Genomic DNA, 19450 nt, shown 5'->3' on the forward strand with positions numbered 1-19450 from the left:
AACAGCTCATCTAAATGATGTGAAAATATTATTGCTGATTCTCCATTAGCTGCAAGCAAGATTATGGAGGCTGCAAAGTCCTGTGCTTCAAATAATCCTATAGCCCTTTTTCACATTTATAAAAATACATCAAACGCAGCATATTCCTCACGGTGTTACAGACACTTACCTTTTTTCAGCTTTCCTTTTGCTTCATCCAGGTCCTTATTACAGTGGCAGATTCACCAAACAGCAGCCAGAATTCCCCTACATCCCACAGACGGATGGACACTTCAGGGGTGCAAGTCCTAAAATACCTGCAAGCCATCGGTTTCACCTTGTTGCAAACCTACCACGGAGAAGCACTCTCTAACCTTGCGAAGTACAAATTCAAAGAGAGCAGTCAGATGCGGTAGAAGAGGGCACAGAAGAATCAAGGAAAGGTTTGCAAGGAGCGATGAGCACCCCACTCTGTGCACAGCATGGGGGGATGTCATTGCCTCTGTTGGCTCGTAGGTAGAGCCACACAAAGCTGTGGGGAAGAAAAGCTTGGAAGAAAGGTTTTAGAGAAGTGCAAAATAAAAAATAATTAGAATATAGAGCTCTTAAATCTGCTGAGTGCGGTAGGCTTGTGATCAGGTCAAGTCGGTTAAATATGTGCTGCAGTTAGATCAAATGGGTCAGGGCACAAAACAGCATCCATTCTCTTACAGGGATGCTTTTGGCACTAAAAAGTTAAAAAGTACATCGTCAGGCCTTGATGGTGTGGTAGGGTAAATGCATCCAACGGTAACGTGATTGCAGCTGAGCTATGGGACTCATGCAAAGTGGGCTGCAGCCTTGCAGTGAAGTCACCCTTGTGGCACCAGGGCAAAGATGCATTTTCTGAACCAGCTGATCCCACGATGCTTTCCCAGGCACTACTGTGGCTCTGGATTATCCCACTGTGTTTACACCAGGGAGGACCCTGGACCCCAAATGCCAGTCCCTTCCAAAGGAGCCAGGTTGTGCTCATGGGGAGAACATGTTGAATGAAGAAAACCATGTGGCTTTTCCAATACTTTCTGCTTTGAAAGAGGCTTGTGAATAACTCATACACAGTCCCCTGGCACGTGAAAGCCCTGGAGAATTAGAGGCAGCCTGAAACATGAACACTAAGCCTACCGCTGTTTATCTGATGCAGCACAAGTACGTCAGCTCCAGAGGTTTTATTTTGGCCATGGGGGACGACGGCTCCCTGTCAACACCACATACAAATCGACCTACTGCGGGGTGTGGGGTTTTTTTCATTTTGCCTCCAGAGATCACACACCTTCTGAAGTTTCCTTACATGTCGTCTCATAAGGTGCTTTCACAACATCCACGCCACAGATACATTAGCCAGCAACAGCCGAGCGTAATTCCAGTCTCATAAATCTTCCGGCAATTACGAGGCCTCATGCAACCTCCCTGTGAGATAAAACAACCACTGCGTTGTGGTGTCATGATGGGATTTTTTTTTTTCCTTTTTCTTTTTCTTTCCAACAAATCAAGCCTGTGAAATGACAACTGAGATGTGCTGGTCAACAGTGCTTCTCCCATGAAGATATGCCTGGGGCACTCCAGGATTTCAGTCCTTGCTAGTGACAAGGTGGTCCCTGAACATATTAAATGGGGAGATGCTGGGGCTGGGGTGCAGGGAGGGTCAGTACCTGGCACTTGTATAACAAATTTTCTCGTCATTTGCTCAGAGCCAGGCAGGAGACCTGTGCAAGTCTGGGGAGAGACTTTCCTTGAGCTCAGTGGGTTTGGATGCAGCACCAAGCTCCAGCTCAAGCTGTGAAAGTTTCCCAGCAGAAACTGCCTGTCCTGCTGCTGGTTGCACATCTTCTGGGTCCTCGTCATGGGCAGCTCTGTGTGCACAAGCGAGCTGCAGGAAGGGGAAAGCTGCTGAATCATAGAATCGTTTAGTTTGGAAAAGACCCTTAAGATCATCGAGTCCAAAAATGCACGTGCAATTTAGGCTTTCCAAAGTGCCCAGGTCCGGCGTGCCAGGAGTGTGGCATCGTCTCTGCCAGCCACCACGGGGACAAAAAGAGCTGGTGTAAGGTCACACTTAGCACGAAAAGGGGGAGCACAGCATCTCACCTCTGCTGTCCAAAGCACCCTGTACCTGGGCAGACAACGCTGAGCCTGAGAGAGCTTCTTCCCATCAGGAAAGAGGTGGGGTTGTCCAGGGTGCCCCTCCAGCAGAGCGGACCACCCCACGGTGGTTGGGAACGTGCACCACCGCTGGGCTTTGGTGCACCATGCTTAGATGGCTGAAATTAAGTAAAACACCTCACCATTACAAAACAGAATAAATTAGTTTAGACAAGACCTATACCAGAAGTAAAAATAACTGGTTCTTTAATGCACCGGTTGTTGGGTTTTATTATTATTATTATTGTTATTATTATTGTTGTTGTTATTGTTGTTTTTAACAAAAATTAATCACAGCAATTCTTATGAGGTAGATCCTATTGCAAGGAGAGAAAAAAGATTAAAAAAACCCACACTTGCATTTGCTCGTGTATTAAGTAGTCCTGAAGCTTTGATCTGAAGAAAATGCCCAAAGGAGCAACAGCTTTGTCTGTTTTTTTCCTGGAGTCTTGTCACAGCAGTATCACACTTGCTGAGTTTTTAAAAAGTTTCAAAGCATCAGATGGGGTTGAACAGAAGTCAAAATTGCAGTCCACTGGACAACTCCAATATCATGCCACCTGTTTAGATACTTGGCTAAAATTTTTAAAAGTTAAAATATCACAAAAAATGTAGAACAAAAACGTTGGGGAAACTTCTATATGAGAATCCACATTTTTAAATGAAACTAAAATTTTTAGTTTTACACTGAAACAACTCAGGCTTTCAGGATTTCAGAAGAGAAATCAATACTTTTTTTACCCTTTTTCTTTGACCAAACCCCATCTTTTGCTGGAGAAAATGCCAGTTACAAAAACTGCAAGTGAATCTGTTAAACTGTGATTTTGGCCCCACATGAGCAAAGGTGAAATAATACCCCTGTCCATAGTCCCATGGGGCTCACAGCAATTACATGCAACTGAAGCAGCATTTGTAGTTACATATATTTAGATCCTAAAGGATTTCAACCTTCCCAGACCCAGGACACCGAACCAGCCTATCTATTCCTTATTTCCTCAAACATACCATAGAAACATAGGATGGGTTGGGTTGGAAGGGGGCTTTAAAGGTCTGCGAGTCCAACCCCCCAGCAACGAGCAGGGACATCTTCAGCTAGACCAGGTTGCTCAGAGCCCCGTCCAACCTGACCTTGAACATTTCCAGGGATGGGGCATCGACCACCTCTCTGGGCAACCTGTGCCAGTGTTTCACCACCCTTAGCGTAAAAAATTTCTTCCTTATGTCTAGTCTGAATCTACCTTCTTTTAGTTTAAAACCATTACCCCTTGTCCTATCAAGCATTACTATTTGTGATCCATCGGGGAGAGACAGAGGAATCCGGTTAGTCCTGAGAAAGGGAAGAAATCCCATATATTGGGAGCCCAGCTCCGCTGGCATTGCTGGGTGGCAGCCAGGTAAGCGCAGCCCCACGGCAGGCTCTTCACAAGCCATCTTACTGCAAGCACATCTTGTCTCGCCACAGATTCCCACCGCTGGTTGCCCCATCGCTAGAGAATGTGGGGAAGAGCCAAATTACTGGATTTTCCTGCCTGATGCGTGCTTCCCTTGCCAAGGGCTATAGGAATGAAGTCATGGGTACCCTGCATTCACTGCGTGAGGTGCTCAGACTTTCCTCTCTCCCCATCAGCAATGGAAAGTTGTTTGGGTTAGATGAGCAAACAGCTTCCTTTTGAAAGCTCTTCCTTCTCCAAACACATTACTGCGCTACTGGAAACCGTTCAATTTAGCTAAGTCATTAAGTTAAGTCATCTGAGCACATTTTTGCAGTAAGAGGAGGCTGCATGGTGGGCTGGTTTTGGAGAACAGTTGGATGTAAACCTCCCCGGGGGGAACAGATGCTGATGACATGTTGCTATCTAGTTGGTTTTCACGCAGCACTGTCTAGTCCAGCTCCCAAGCTTTTAACACCAATGAAACACAGCCCACGGGGTGGTATAAAGCCATTTCTACATCTGCCTTCTGCCATGGCTCATCCCAGAGCCCAGCACAGGGACTTCTCTGCTACCTGGGCTAGAGCAGAGCAGCTTTGGGGCCGCTCTGTGTTACACCAGAGCAACATTGTTATTATTATTGGTACTGTTCAGCACAGCTGGGGCATCTTCCTAGCCAGATGCTTGCAGGATGTGTTTGTGCTCACTTCGCTGATGTGTGAAAATACCCACAAGACAAGATGCTCAGCACAGCCAATATGCCACAGCCTAAATAGCAGCCTTTATTTCCACCTCACCTGTCCTCAAAACAAGATTTTTTTTGTGTGTGGTTTCCTATGTGTGTAATACAACAGTGATCATTGAATAAATAAACAGGAAACCCTTAGGTCTGATGATGTTGCTCAAGAAAGGCACAAAAGCAAAAATTCCACTTATCTGAGCATCCTTCCCAAACTTGCTTCCCACACAACCTTTTGGGAGATCACGTTTGCACCAGTTTCCTCAATTACCGCTTCTATCACTGGTGCGATTCTTCAGTGAACTCCCAAGGGTACCCCAGAGATGAGCCGGGGGTGGGAGGAAAGGGGGTGTAGTGACTTAGCTCTTGTTTCCCTGAGGCCGCAAGCCGCGAGTTTTCGGCTTGTAATTTAACTGGGTTTCCTGGAAAGACAATTCCTCAGATTTTCATCCTACACCTTCCTCCCGACCGCGCTCACACCAGCCACGCCAACCCGCTGCATGGCAAACCCGTGTGCTGTCGTCCCCCTCCCCAGCTGGAAAGGTTTCCCCTGCCCCTCTCATGAGCCCTGGGACTTGCCACAGTGCTGGAGGCAACCAAGACGGGCAGGGAGAGAGCTCTGGGGTGGGCTGAGACTCAGCAGAGACCCGGTGCATGGAAAGGGACCCGCACTCTTGCGCGGGGACCAAGGCGCCCGAAATCCTCAAGCGTGCCGCGCAGCCGAAGGAAATCAGAGCACGGGGTTGAAAGACCGCTTGGAAAACATTAACAGCTCATTACTGATCATCTGTTTAAAAACTCCCATTAATGTATACACATACGTCCCTGGACGGCACGTTTACCCCCAGCTAATGGCACTGAGTGGAAGCTGGAACGGTCTGTGCATAACGACTTCAGCAAACTCCCAGCCCTCCCTCATTTACAGTTTTCCTGCACAGACTCCTTCTGACCTCTTCAAATCCCATCCCAATTACAGCCTCCCACTTACCCTTCAATGTAAATAAATCCGGCGTGTGGGGATCGCTGCTACCAGCGCAGATAAAAGCAATGATGTTGATGGAGGAAAAGCACAACCTGCAGCCAGTTTTCCAGAAGGGCAAGAAAACAAAGCACGGGCGGGCTGGGGGGCTGAGGCGTGGGATGGGAGGTGACACCCATCAGGATGCTCAGAGCTTGGGTATGGCTCAGTCCTCTGGGGAGATCATAGAATCGTTTGGGTTGGAAAAGACCCTTAAGATCATCGAGTCCAGCTGTAAACCTCACGCTGCCAACTCCACCACTAAACCATGTCCCTAAGCACCACGTCTGCATGTCTTTGAAATACCTCCAGGGACGGGGACTCCACCACTTCCCTGGGCAGCCTGTTCCAAGGCTTGACAACCCTTTCAGTGAAGAAATTTTTCCTAATACCCAATCTAAACCTCCCCTGGCACAACTTGAGGCCTTTTCCTCTCCTCCTATCACTTGTTACCAGGGAAAAGAGATGGACACCCACCTTGCTACAGCCTCCTTTCAGGTAGTTGTAGAGAGCGATAAGGTCTCCCCTCAGCCTCTTTTTCTCCAGGCTAAACAACCCCAGCTCCCTCAGCTGTTCCTCATAGGACTTGCTCTCCAGCTTTGTTGCTCTTCTCTGGATGCGCTCCTGTGCCTCAATATCTTTCTTGCAGTGAGGGGCCCAAAACTGAACCCAGGTCTTGCAAGGAGAAGCTCCAAAGTAGTGTAAAGCCATCCACGCTGAATAGATGGATACCCATGAAATCCCTGCAGTATATCCATGCACCTGGGACTTCTCCTTGCTTGGATTGCATAGGAAATTTGCTTAGGAAACTGCCTAATTTCTCTGCTAAGATGCAAGGGGGCTGAGATGTCCCTATCCACTGCATGTTGGAGGATGGAAACCCCAGGAGGATCTGCATGAGAAACAGTTTTCTTCTATTTATTAACAAGGTATTGATTCAAAGGAAGGATTTTGACCCATTTCCTCAGCTGAGGTAAATCACTGCAGTGCCATTGGCTTCAGTGGTGTTATGCTGGTTTTATACCACTGAAGCACTGGATCTTTTCCCCTTGGGAAAAAAATGCCATCTCCGCAAATGTATTTGAGGGCTCAGAAAGGAAAAGCTGGATCTCTGTTGGCTTCCTGGGGCATCCTTAGGCTGCTGCTAGGCTAACAATATTTTCTCTGGATTTGTGGACACTTAAGAGCACTTTTTGACACAGGGATGGGGTAAATACCATATGGATATTCCTCCTAGCACAGGGCGAACAGAGGGAAGGAGCCACCTAAACCCATCCAGGCTCTTCACTCCTCTTAAATCTCATCTCTAAATGCATCTTCCTCAACTTGCACCCAATCTTATCGCAGGCTGGGCAACCCTGGCTGCACATTCATCCTGAGTTGGGATGCTGGGACCTTGCGCTGCAATTTCCCCACAAGCCGTCGCTGCCTTTGCAATCTCAAGCCACTGGGTGCAATAGCAGGTGAGAGAGGTCTTGGGTTTTAAGTTGCTGGAGGCTGGGGGTGGAGGAGAGAGGTGTTGTGCGCTGTTTTTCGGATTTTTTTTCTTAATTGTGGGCTTAATGCGGGGCTCGTCTACTGATCATTAACCAATTACCCTGTGGTTTGAAATTGTTTTTAGTGAGAAAGGACTAAATGATCTTATAATGTTCTGGAACTGTCAACATAATATATGGGGCTGCATTCAGCATAAATTATAGGCAGTTTCCATGCCACAAAACCGCACAAGTTCACGGATCCAGCCAAAATATTCAGCGGAAAGCTCTGCCAGGCCGCAGGGCCCATTTTGCCAAGACGTGCAGGTGTACACCGTGGCGAGCAGCCCCACTGCCGGTCTGGGTGACTCCACATCTCCTCCCACCCAGCCGCACTTTCCTCGGTTCACCTGAGCCAAAAAGTTATGTGATCCCAGAAGACACAGTGGGGATTTTCAAAGCTGTTCCAGCTCTGAGATGACACGTCCTTTCATCTGCAGGTGCAGGAGCTGTGGATGGAGACCCTTGCAGATGCTTTTGGAGAGTGTCCACCTCCAGGATGCGAACGGGGCAGCTTGGCTTGGTGCCTTGAACATCACCGGAGCTTTGTGGTGACACAAGGCCATCCATTTCCTTCTTGCTTGTGAGGCAGCATCTCCCTTGTCAGGAGGGCAGGTAGTTTGGAGGCTGAAATATCAAGGGACACCTTTCACACACACAGTCCTGGAGACAGGACACCCAGCTCATGCACATGGACACAGAACGTCTGAGTTGGGCAGTTCCTCAACAAAGGCCAAGGCCACTGCTCTGCCATCCTAAGTCCCAGATTTGGGGTATCTGCAAATGAGGTTCCTCCTTTGGAGGAGACGTGTGAAAACCGGGATGGCAGTGCCTGCAAAACAGCATCTGCATGAATAACCCACCTTTGAGAAAGCAGCTAAGCCATCTGCTGTTGGGACGCTGGGGCTTTGCATGAGTTCACTGCAAGGGAAAGGTTTTTCATGCGCTTCTGGGTTTTACTGTCATGTTTTTCCCATGTTTCAGAAGAGCACGGGAAATACTAGGGAGCGCACCAGGCACACTTCTGTCCCATTCGCTCTGTGGGATGGTGCTTCAAGTCCTAACTGTGATCCCCAAAACACCACTACAGGCTGAGGAAATCCTATCTGTGCTCTGACCACCAACTTGCTCAAGAGTTTAGGAGTTGTAAAGAGCCCACTCTGCTTCTCCCAGAGATGGGGAGGCATCCCCAAGCCTGTCAGTGTTTAAGAGGCATTTGGACAATGCCCTTAACATGCTTTAACTTTTGGTCAGCCCTGAAGTGGTCAGGCAGTTGGATGAGATGATCGTTGGAAGTCCCTTCCAACTGAAATTATCCTGTTCTATTCTATTCTACCCCAAAAGGTCATCCAGAGCAGCAACAGGGAATCACCAGTAGGTAATGCTGCCCCACCTCAGCATAAAATGTTGGCTTCATGTCAACTTGGAGAAATAACGATCAAATAATCATCATTTTGGTTGCGCAAAGAGCACTTGATTCTCTGCTCAGCCCAGGCAGAGAGTATAGCCCAGCGAGAGCTGCGGGGAGCTGTCAGCCTCCCTGGCCATGGACTGGCAGCTCGGCGGGACATCCTCTCCTTGGCCTCCCTCTTCTGTGCATGCCACAGGGATGGTGGGCTCCAAAGCCAGGCAGAAGCCCCATCATTTGGAGATGCTTCTTACGATGAGTCCCCAGCAGTTGGGGAAAGTGGTCCTGCCACCACCCAGCCTCAGGAAACATGGAGCATGATGGAGTCCCACCAGCCTTTCACAGCCAATTTGTCCACCAAGTGGTGGCTCCTCCAGGCGGGGATGGAAGAAGATTTGGGAGCATTTTTGTGGCAGATTCCTGCACCGCTTTGCCTGGCCATGCCTTTTCCAGGGAGCAAAGGGAAGAGTCCTGTGTCATCATGTACGAACAAGGTCAGGAAATACTTACTCCATCCCTGCTCTTGGTTTTGCTGAGTCTGAAATGAGTTGTTCAGAACAAGATAAGAAACCAACAGCAGCGGATGTGTGCAGGAGGCCATGGGCTCTGTGCAAAACATCCTGTTGGCCTCTGCATTGTAAAGCAACAGGGACAAACACAGCTCGTCGGAGCGGACGCTGGGCGAACTGTCCCATCTCTGCATCCACCACATCAGAGACCTCTCTGAGGATGTAAAAACTCTCTATCCTGCAATCTCGTTTGGGTAGCCTTAATTGCTGGATGGGCTGAGCTTGGTATCAAGGGTCCTTTGGAAAAATTAACTCTGCAGTAGAGACAACCCTCCTGCCGCAGCGTCAGAGCGGGGCTGCAAGAGCAGGAGGGGAGGAACCGGTCCCCAAACCCCAGGTACACAGTTGGCTCTTCTAGATGTCACGTTTTGCTCCACAAATGACACTTTCCTACAGAAAACACTTCCCAGCCCTTCTCTTCAGCGCTGCTAATCATCACTCTCTCAGCCTCTGGATCATGCCCAAACCCATCACATCTGCGCCCAAAAAAAGAAAACGTCCGCTTGTGTTTCACTTACTTTTATGGGAGCGTTAACACATTTCAGTCACATAAAACCTTCACCTTCGAAAGGGAAAGGAGAAAGACAGAAAGGAAAGTCTGCCACATAAAGTAAGCGGCTTAGCCCCAATTACATGCTGAACGACACCAACCCAAGAGGAGCTGACCCGGTGCAGAAGGGTTCCTCCATGTGGGGCTTTGGATTGAGTAAGGGTTTGGGGGTGCCAAGTGGCAAAACGAGGGGCTGGGGGAACAATGCCAGAACCATTGCACCCTGGTTGTCCCCAGGATTTTGGGTTTCTGCCACCGCCCCAGCCGTCACGGTCAGGCTGCAGCTGCAGACAGCCATCACCGCCCCATCTGTGGGCTCTTTCGTTGGTGGTTTGGGATTTTTTTTTCACCAAAGATGCTCCTAACCAAAAGTAGATTTGATTCCCAAATAGTCCCAATCTCTTTTAAAGCTTACAAATCTTCCACACCTGTGTTTGCTCATTCCTGCTGTTCAGCCCTGCCCTGGGAAGGACAATGTTTATTCCACTCCTCCACAGTTATTTACAATGGGGTTTTCGGATGGAGATGGAGCACATATTTGTCTAACAGCAACAGGGCAGTGAATTTAATTCTCCTCATTAACAGTCATCAGCTTAACGGGAAGCAATAAAAGATTTTTTTTAAATAGTGGTTGCTTGTGAGATATTATTTATCACCATTACTGTCAGCAGGATGAGTGCATTCCTGGCCTGCAAGGGGGGAAACTGAGGCATGAGGCCATTTACTGACCCCCCCTGGACCACACAGATGGAGGTGGGAAGAAAATCCAGCCCTCCTCTCCCCTATCCAGCAGCCGTGGTGCCCCAAGGCCACACAAGCCATGTTGTTATTATATTTATTCATTCACCCATTGTTCAACCCACAGCAAAAGGAATTTGTGAAGCGTGCTGCATAATGCTAGCTATTTCCAGCACCCAAGGGAGTCACAGCAGGGCCCCCCACCCTCTGTCTCCCTCCATGAGCCACCTTCAAATCTGCTTTTGTCTGGCTGGGAACAGAAACTGCCCCTTCCCATGTCCCCCCTACTACCCATCAACCCAGGAAAGGGCATTTTTATCCCCATTCTGCCAAAGATAAATAATTTTGTCTGTGGTCACACCTCCTCTCCTGCTTTGGCAGTAGGAGCATGGCTGCTCTGCTTTTGACCACAGCTGGTGACATCTGCGATGACACCTGGGCTTGTAGGTCCTCCCTTAGTGACTTTGGGTCCTCACGACGTGTTCACCCGACATCCTGCACCCAAAGCTGCAGGGACACCCCAGGAGAGGAGACATTTCTCTGCTGTCCTGAGGACCACATTTTGCTTTCCCCTTGGTAAAGAGGAGACACCTCCAAACAAGGACAGGTTTTTGTCCATGACAGTCCTGTTGAAATGGCTCATCTGGGATCTCACTTCCGATAACCAGAATTTTTTTCCCAGTTCCCCAAATGTCCCTACTTAGAGACAAGCAGCCCTTCCCTCTTGTTGGGACTTACCCCAAGACACACACACAATTCCCTTCTAGTCTCCAATTTTGCTGGCAGAACAAGACCAGGCTCTTCTCTAAGATAATTTGACCCTCACAGCAGTCCAGTAAGGTCTGCAACAATTATCATGAATGCAGGGATCAGAAATCCACTCAGTATTTTAGCCCTGCCTTTGGCAGCTCTAGGGGAAAGTCCTTTCTTCATCCATCCCAGGTTCTGTCACTTGGGCTCTCTGAGATGTTTTCTGATCAGCAAAGACTCCAGGTCTTTGTTTTCTGCCATGTCCAGGAGAAGAGCTGCTCGGCTCACCGTGCAACCCTTCTCACCATGCTTTGTGGCTTGTACCATCAAATTTTGCTCCCAAATTGCATCCTGCTACTGAGGCACATGTGGGTCCGTCTCAATGCTACCATTGGTTAATCAAATTAAAAATACTATCTTTGCAAACAATCCTTGAGGACTGCCTCTTACCGTGAAACTGTCCAACTCTACAGCCTTTCAAGGAACAGTGTGAGGATTATTTTTAATACTTTTAAACACCAAAATAAATAGCAACTACTCAAGCTGTATACATTAAATCTCTTAAAATGACACCTAGAAATACATGTTTCTGATGCCCCCAAGTCCAGAAGCAGGAAGGATCAGTGTATTTCACAGGATGTCTTGCTCAGTGCATCTTTCAGATCCATTCATGACCTGAAGGCCCTCGGATAAAGGTTTCTGTGAGGAAGAATAGGAGCACCGTGCCGTGATGGGTTGGAGCTCTTTGATGCCCAAGCAGGGACCAATGCCCATCTCACCACTGCAGGTGACTGGATCTCAGGTTGGCTGTTGGGTCCATGAGAATTGAAGCAGGAATAAAGGCATGTCCTAGAGCCCTGATTTTCCTTTTCGATGTAAACCAACAGCAAGAAACTCTCCTCCAGGACCAAGCCAGCAGCATGGGTTGCCCCCACAGCAGAGCCAGTACACAGCCCCCCAGAGCCCAACCACACGAGCAGCCAGTGCAGCATCGATGGGTCCGTGGCATCTCCACCAGCCCCACATCCAACCCACAGCTTCAGCCATTCACCCCCATTCTCCAGAGAGCTTTCGCCAGCCCTGAGAAACATTTTTTTACCTTTGCTTACCCCATCATGACGGTTGCAGAGTCTCTTCATAGGTGCCTCAGATTGAAAGCAACAGGTCCACCAGTGCTGTCAATCTCAAAGCTGCAGCGGGCGATGGCGTTGCGGCTGGTGGGTGCTGCATGGCTGCCTCGGCTGTGCTGTGCGGGACCCAGCAGCTGCAAGAACATCCCCAGCAAAGGGACAAGCTTCTACCCAGCTCCAGCTCCGTGACCAGCAGGAAGAGCTCTCTGAACCACACAGAAGCACTTGACGCAGCATATTGTAAGCACATACAGCATTGCACCCACATGCCCCTACATACTCAGGATGGAAGGAGGTTTAAGAGAGAAACTCCAAAAAGACAGGAAAGAAAATACATGGGTGGCTGTTCATTGAGTTCCCCAGTCCTCCTCCTTTGGAGATAACTGCTTAGTGTGGCATTCAAGTGGAGCGTTTGCTTCTATTTATTTAATTCCCTATTAAAAGTGATGTACCCAGCGTGTCCCTGGGTGGGAGCTGGCCCCAGCCCGGCGAGCAGGAGCAGCCCCTCGTGAGCTCTCTCATACACCCCCGTCCTGTCCATGGCTGCCCCAGTGAGGTGTATAATCAATTTAGCGTGTCTTAGCTAATCTTGGCATGAAGGGTTTCACTGATTTCAGTACTAAATAGCAGGTGTGCATTACAGCGCAGACAAAATGAGCAAAGCGAATAAAAGCAATGCATAATGCCTACCATCTTCCATATAATCTAATATGTAAAACAGGGCAGCCTGTTTCAGGCAATTACTTCATAACATATAATCTCCTGTTACTGGAGGAAGAGGCGAGGGACAGGTGGATTACTTGGAAAAGCACTTGCTCTTTGCCTGTGAGACTCCAGACCGAGCCTAGCCCTCAGTTTTCGGCAACAAGAAGCCTCCATTCAAGCATGAGGGGAGTAATTCATGTTACCGAACGCATTCACGAGGTGTGAGATTATCTAATCGGGACAAGGCAGAGCTAAAACATGCAGGAGCGCAGAAGGGTTTTAAATCCCTGCCATGACCACAACACAAAGGCAATTATCTGAGGGCGGTGCAGAAACTCCTGCTCCAGCCAGAACTCGCCCAACAGCATCACCTCCATGTGCAACTGGCACAAACACCAAGCCTGGCTGGAGAGGAGAGTGCGTGGACCGCCTGCCCAGCCCCAAAACTGGCTGGGGACAGAGCTGGGAGGCAGCTGCCCACCCTGCTCAGGGGCCTGGAGGAGCAGAAATCCAAGCAGCACTTGTGCTTGAAGAGGAAAGGGGGTGCAAAGCTCTCTCCAACGCTGCAAAGGACCCCCAAGTTGTATGCACACACAGTTGTATGCCATGGAGCTGCCATCAGTTAACCAGGCCCTTCCCAAATTTTAAGATGTAAAGCGATGTATTAGTTTTTGTAGGCCCAGATACACGCTTTACAAATACATTTTTACAATTTCAGCAAGTTGATGAACTTGCTAAGGGATCTTATCAGCGGTCTCCATCCTCCACTGCTATTGCCCAAACCGCTGGAAATAGCACCAAGGAGGAGGTGAGCACCAGCAAGGACCAACTTCCACTGACCCAAAGACCTACAGGTCTCTTCAGCCTGGTGAGGGCACAGCAGAGGACAAGGGTGACAGATCTGGGAGAGCAGAGGAGATGCGATCTCTGGTGCAGAGAAGGGGAACGGGAAGCAGGGGCTCACTGTGCCCAAGGATACAAGAACCGTGGGGCACGACTATGAACTTCTGGGTGATGGTTTCAAAACAAATAAAAAGGAAACAGTTCAAAAGGAATGGATCGGCAAACTGTGGAAATCACTGGCACAGGATAATGCTGATCTGAAAAAAATTATAAGGTTTATAAAGCAATTCTATAAATTTCTGGAAGTAAAATTCACACCGGCCTATTAAATACAATGACCCTAATTTTGGCTCCAGAAGCTCTGACCTGTAAATGGCTGGAGGCTGGTAGGTACTCTGGAAAAACATTGTTACAGGCTTGCTGTGTTCCTGCCTTCTCCAACAGCACTAGATGGACCTTTGGAGAGAATTAGCACAGGGGAGGGTTTGGGGGCATTTTTTTTTTTCTTTTTGTGAATGTGGAGTAACATCAACATTTTCCATCCATAGCCTGCTAGAACTGGGAGCCAACTTCTCCTCTGGGAACTGTGTGGTCTCCCTGGATCTGCACATTTGCAATCTCCAGGAAAAGGGGGAATCAGACCAAGAGTGGAAAGGAAAATCTGCATTTATAAACACATCATGTGCCAGCACCTGAATGAAGGGAAGTCTGCAAGAAATGCTGACGATGTAAATACAACGAGCCAGCTACAGAGTACCAAAGGCAGGTGAGCATGTCGAGATGCAGCCACATCTGTAGCATATGAACAGATCCAAAGCATAGGGCTGGATTTGGATAAAGCTTTCCTTGGCTCCCTGATGTTATGGGAGAGGCAGCTCGTCACAGGTTCTTTCTAGGGTGAAATCCTACCGGTGATGGCTTTTGGTTTTGCAAAATGTCCCTTGAGGTCTGCCCTCCAAGCACATCTCCAGGGCTAGGGATGATGCCTCTGGTGGACACGGATGCCGGGGGCTCTCCCCTTGACTCCGCTGCCTTTGCCCAGCAAACGGGCTCAGAGCAGCTCTTCGCAAAGCCAAGCCGGAGTCCTGGGAGGACACAAGGGGTCGATGGGGCCATGCCCTCCGCAAAGCTATTCTCGTGTAAAACACCACATCAAGGCACAGGCAGGAGGCAGCGCATGAAAAATGCCGACAGTGTGAAAAACAGCACGGGGCTCCAAGTCAGGGCAAATTTTGGAGGGGCCGTGCAGAATCAAAGTCTCGGTGCATGTGTTCATCTGCTGGGTGGAATAAATGACTCATGGCTGATCCAACAGAGCCAGAGTTCCCCGTGGCCTCATCCCTCCTTGGGCTCTGCTAAGGTGCAAGCACTGATTGATGGGTTTTTCCCTTCACTGCCTGTGAAGCACTGGATGCTTTGCTGCCAAATAAGGAGCGAGTTTGAGGTGCTACTTTAAGCAGCCAGGTGAAAATTATGTATTAAAAATCCTATCTTGCCCTTCCAAACTAGAATGCAGGATCCATGAAGGGAAGGAAATACCCGGTGTCTGGGTCATTTCTGACGCTCCCTGTCATTATCATGCCTGCCTAGAGAACGACATGGACATGGTAGCCTCCTCTTTCATTATATTATGCAGGAATCCACCACTGGTTTGAGGTTAAGCGATGGATCTTCAGAAGGACAGACTTGAGACTAGAGAAGAGTTTTGTCTAGATCACAGGACAGGGACTGAGGTGGTCAGATACCTCTTCTGGCTCTGCCTGCTCTCCATACATGACTGTGCCCAAGTCTTTTCATCTCTCTGAGCCCAAGATCCTTATCTACAGGCGGGCAGTAATATCTCCTCATACCTGTCTAGGTCCTGTGATTTCAGATAGGGACTATGCACAGTGGAGGACCTTCAGACTCGTTATCGTGTGATGAAACCCCAGAATAAAAAGAACAAAGCATCTCTCGATGCCAAGATTCAACAGTTTTTCAAGCCGTCATAGCTAGCCTGTGCTAATTGTTATTGTAGTAGGCAAGAATTTTGCCAGAGGTGTCCAAGCACTGCAGTGAAAATGAGAAGGGCCTCCGTCTTCCTTTGCTGGCTCCGTAGCAAAGCCTCTGTGTTCATCCCAGAATAGCAATGTGCAAACCTCGGTGCTTCTCTTCCAAACCAATTTGCATTTTTAGAAACTAATTTGCAAAGCCTCGGACCCTGTGGCTACAAGCAAAGCCTGGCTGTCTGAGCAGCACTCCTCAATTACGGCATCTCCAGAACAGCAGCTTTTCTCAAAACGATGCTGTAAGCTTTGACTTAGGGGCAAATTTTCGCCTGGGAGAAGAAAGTCCTGCCAGAAGACTCTTGCGATCCTACAAACCAACAGAGGAGGGGTTGGGAACAGGGTCAGGGTAACCACAGGTCTCCGGGGGGAGCTCCTGACACATGGCAGAGCCTGGGACCCTCTTTTCCAGCACACCTCACCCTGTACCCTCACCCGTGCTCCAGCGACAATGTTCTTGCACAGTGTCAGCGGCCCTTGCTGACAACCACTGTGAACAACTCAGTTGGAGCCACAGAGGGTTACCAAACCCTGCTGAGGCACTGTCCTCATTTCCTATATCCATAAGCCACACAGGCTTCAGTGCAACAGTACTTTTCAGGTACCAAAAGTCACAGCCTTCCTGCAGCAGGCACAAAGATGAAGTCGCATCACGGTGAGCCGCAGAGCATCTACCGTCCGGCTCACACCTCTTCGGATGCCGGACTGAGGGCCACAGCTGCCAGGAGGACACCTAGACGGTGGAGAAGTGGCTGCACACCCCCCTTCGACCCGTTCCCCTTTTGTTCACAGTTTGCACTGAATAAAAGGGCGGCTAAATTGATACACCTTATCTCAGACCTTCCAGGGATTGCTGTGCCAGCCACCAGAAACAAAGCGCTCGCTCTGAAATAAATAACATTTGCAAATAATACGTTCCACGGTCAGAGGAATTATTGCACTTATCAAGCAGATATATTTGTCATACTTCTAAGCGACGCTAAACACTGGCTGTCTGAACTAAACCACCACTCCAGCTCTTCTCTGCTGCGTGAGCAAGGTAGTTTCTGATACAGATAAGCCAGCAAGAAGCCAAACCGGCATGCCTAAGGCAAGCAGCACCCAGCAAACAGACAGGACCAGTCATCGCGCTGATTCCAGAGCGCAGGATTAAACCGCACAACTGCTGCAACAAATGCGCAAAACAACGGCCAGAAATGCTGCATGGAATTCCTGGGTCTCTCCACACCAGTGCTTAACTCGCAGCTTCCCAAAAAGCAAGCCCTCTCCCCCTTGTCAGGGCAGTGAAGAGAGCTCTGATTATCACCAGCAAAACCCAGCCCAAATTGAAGTGGTGGGAAAAAAACACCACCAGTTATCATCTGGAAACCAGAAAGGGATGTGATTCTGGTTTTCCTGACAATTTTGTTGTATTTTCCTATTTTTAAACAATTTATCGGATTGAGAATTTTGCTAAATGCGTCTCTGATCACACGAGGCCACACAGCAATCTACCACCCATGTGGGACAGAGGGATGCACACGCTTGAGGAGGGAAACCCTCAGCCCCTGTACTCTGTGTTAAATGCAAAAGTTTAGACAAGCTCCACTGAGTAAATTGCTTAATGCATCCATTTTGTAACATACATACATCACTTACTGTCAGCTTTTTCATGTCCACAGTTTAGATTCTTACAAAATTTACAAAATTGAAATGCTTTAATATTTTTTTTAAAAAACGTTGGGGTTTCTTCCTACAGTTTCTGGGCAGAACACCCCATGTAAGATCTCACCAACCCACAGCCCAGCGCCAGGGCAGGAAAACCAAAGCAAAGGAAAATCTCCCTAAGGCCACGTCCGTGTCAGGACAACCTCTCCCCTTGCAGCACCTACTGAAAAGCAAGTGCCTCCACCTCCGCGGGGCCGAAGCTTTGATTTCAACATTTAAACGCAATGCAAAAATAAGCACCAAAATAAACAGATCCATAAAGCAGCAGGAATGCAGCAAAGCGGCTGGAAATTTCTACAACGAGAATGATCTAAATCCAAGAGGCCTTTGCGCGCACGCTGCTTCACTTTGTAACACCCTCACGGCCCTTCAGCCTCCAGGATAACCCGGGATGCACCGACAAACAGGGAAGCAAACCTGGGAGAAGCCTTTTTTTAAAAAAAAAATAAAAAAAAAAAATAAAAGCACAGCGATTTTTTTTCTTTTTTTTCTTTCAAGGCACCCTCCCGCAGTGCCTGCCCTACGGCCCTGAGAGCCAGGGCTGCCATGGGGTCGGGAGACCCCCTTTCCCTGTCTGTCTGTCCGTCCGTCCGTCCCCAGCGGCCCCACAGCAGCCAGGGTTATCGGTGGCGGGGCAGATCGGCGGAGATGTGTGTAATTGCCCTGTCAGGCAGCTGAAAGGCGCTCGCCTTTAGCTGATGCCACTTCAAAATGAAATTCTTTCTTTGGCATGGCTATGTCTGATATGCAGGCATCAAAGGAGAGGCAGCAGGTCGCCGATGCCCCGGGCCACACATTTCCCTTCTAAAGGCAGGAATGAGAGTGTCAGCTTGGGGCCGAGGGGGCCCCGGAGACATGGTAGCAATAACCCCGACCCCTACACAGGCGCCCGGGCTCCCCAGCGAAGGGGTGATCCCCCTCCATCCGTCACGGCCCTATAGGCGATGTGCATCCCCGCGAGCACCCACACAGAGCCCTGCCATGCCGGGGACGCTCGGTCCCCGTAGCAAGCACCCATTGCTGCCTCACGGGGTGCTGGGGGGCTGTGGGGACCCACTGGGGAGGCAGAGTCACCCAGAGGCTCTCCGGCAGCAGAGGGAACCCTGTGGCCTGCTCCTGTGTGCCAGCACCCGCTGGGATGGAGGGGTGGAAAAGCCTCCCTGGCACAGAGGAGGTTGAGGGCTGGGGTTTTTTTGTCTCCGAGAGAAAAGCAGGGCCATGCTCACCTCCCCCCACAGCTCCCATCTCCTCTCTCCACCTGCACTCTTCAGGGAGCCAAGGCTTTTGGCAAGCTTTCCACTCCAGTTTTTATTGGTTTCAACTAAGCTGCCCCTTTCGGAGGGTTGGAAAACTTCAATCATTAAAGGAAAACAAAAAAAAAAAAAAAAAAAAAAAAAAAAATCCATCATGCAGCCCTACCCCGCTCCCCTCCCTTCCCACTCCCACGACCGCCAAGGACACGAGCCCCATGCACGCACCCCACGGCACAGCTCCCTATTTTCCAAGCCAAACACAGTCCGTCCGATGCATTTGAGCCAGGGGTTTCAGGCCCTAGATGCCTCTAACTGTACCTGCTGGGCTCTGATCACCTTCCTGCTCGGAAGCAATTTGGAAAGGACACAGCACAGGTAGCTATTAGCTAACACATATTTAACTGCTCCAGATATCTTCTCTTTTTTTGGCATTGTAATGGGGCGATTTGATCTTCAAAGGACCCGTGCAAACCTTTGAAGCTTCCCAAAGAAGCCAATCTCCAGTGGGGAGGGGAGGAGGCAGGGGGTGGCGGGGAGGGGGGGGGGGAAATGTTAATAGTTTTAAAACCTGGGGAATCCTGAAGATGGACGAAGGGTATAAAACCCAGTGGGTTTAGCGTAAAGCCCTCAGGTAAATCTTCACCTTTTCAAATGCATTTTTGGTGGGTTGCTTTGCAAACGCTTGGGCCAGGTTAGCAAGGTCGGCTCTATTCCCAGCGGCCGGGAGAAGCAGCTCTTAATCTCCAGGGACCCTCATCTCCCATGTGGCGCAGCCCCAGCACCGGGGGATCCGCGGTACCTCGGCGAGAAATAGAAAGACTAAAATTTGCAAAGTCTTTACAGGGAAAAGGGGTGAGGAGAAAGCGAAGG

This window comes from Haliaeetus leucocephalus, unplaced genomic scaffold (genome assembly GCF_000737465.1).
Source record: "Haliaeetus leucocephalus isolate CR32 unplaced genomic scaffold, Haliaeetus_leucocephalus-4.0 Scaffold678, whole genome shotgun sequence".
Taxonomy (NCBI): Eukaryota; Metazoa; Chordata; class Aves; order Accipitriformes; family Accipitridae; genus Haliaeetus; species Haliaeetus leucocephalus.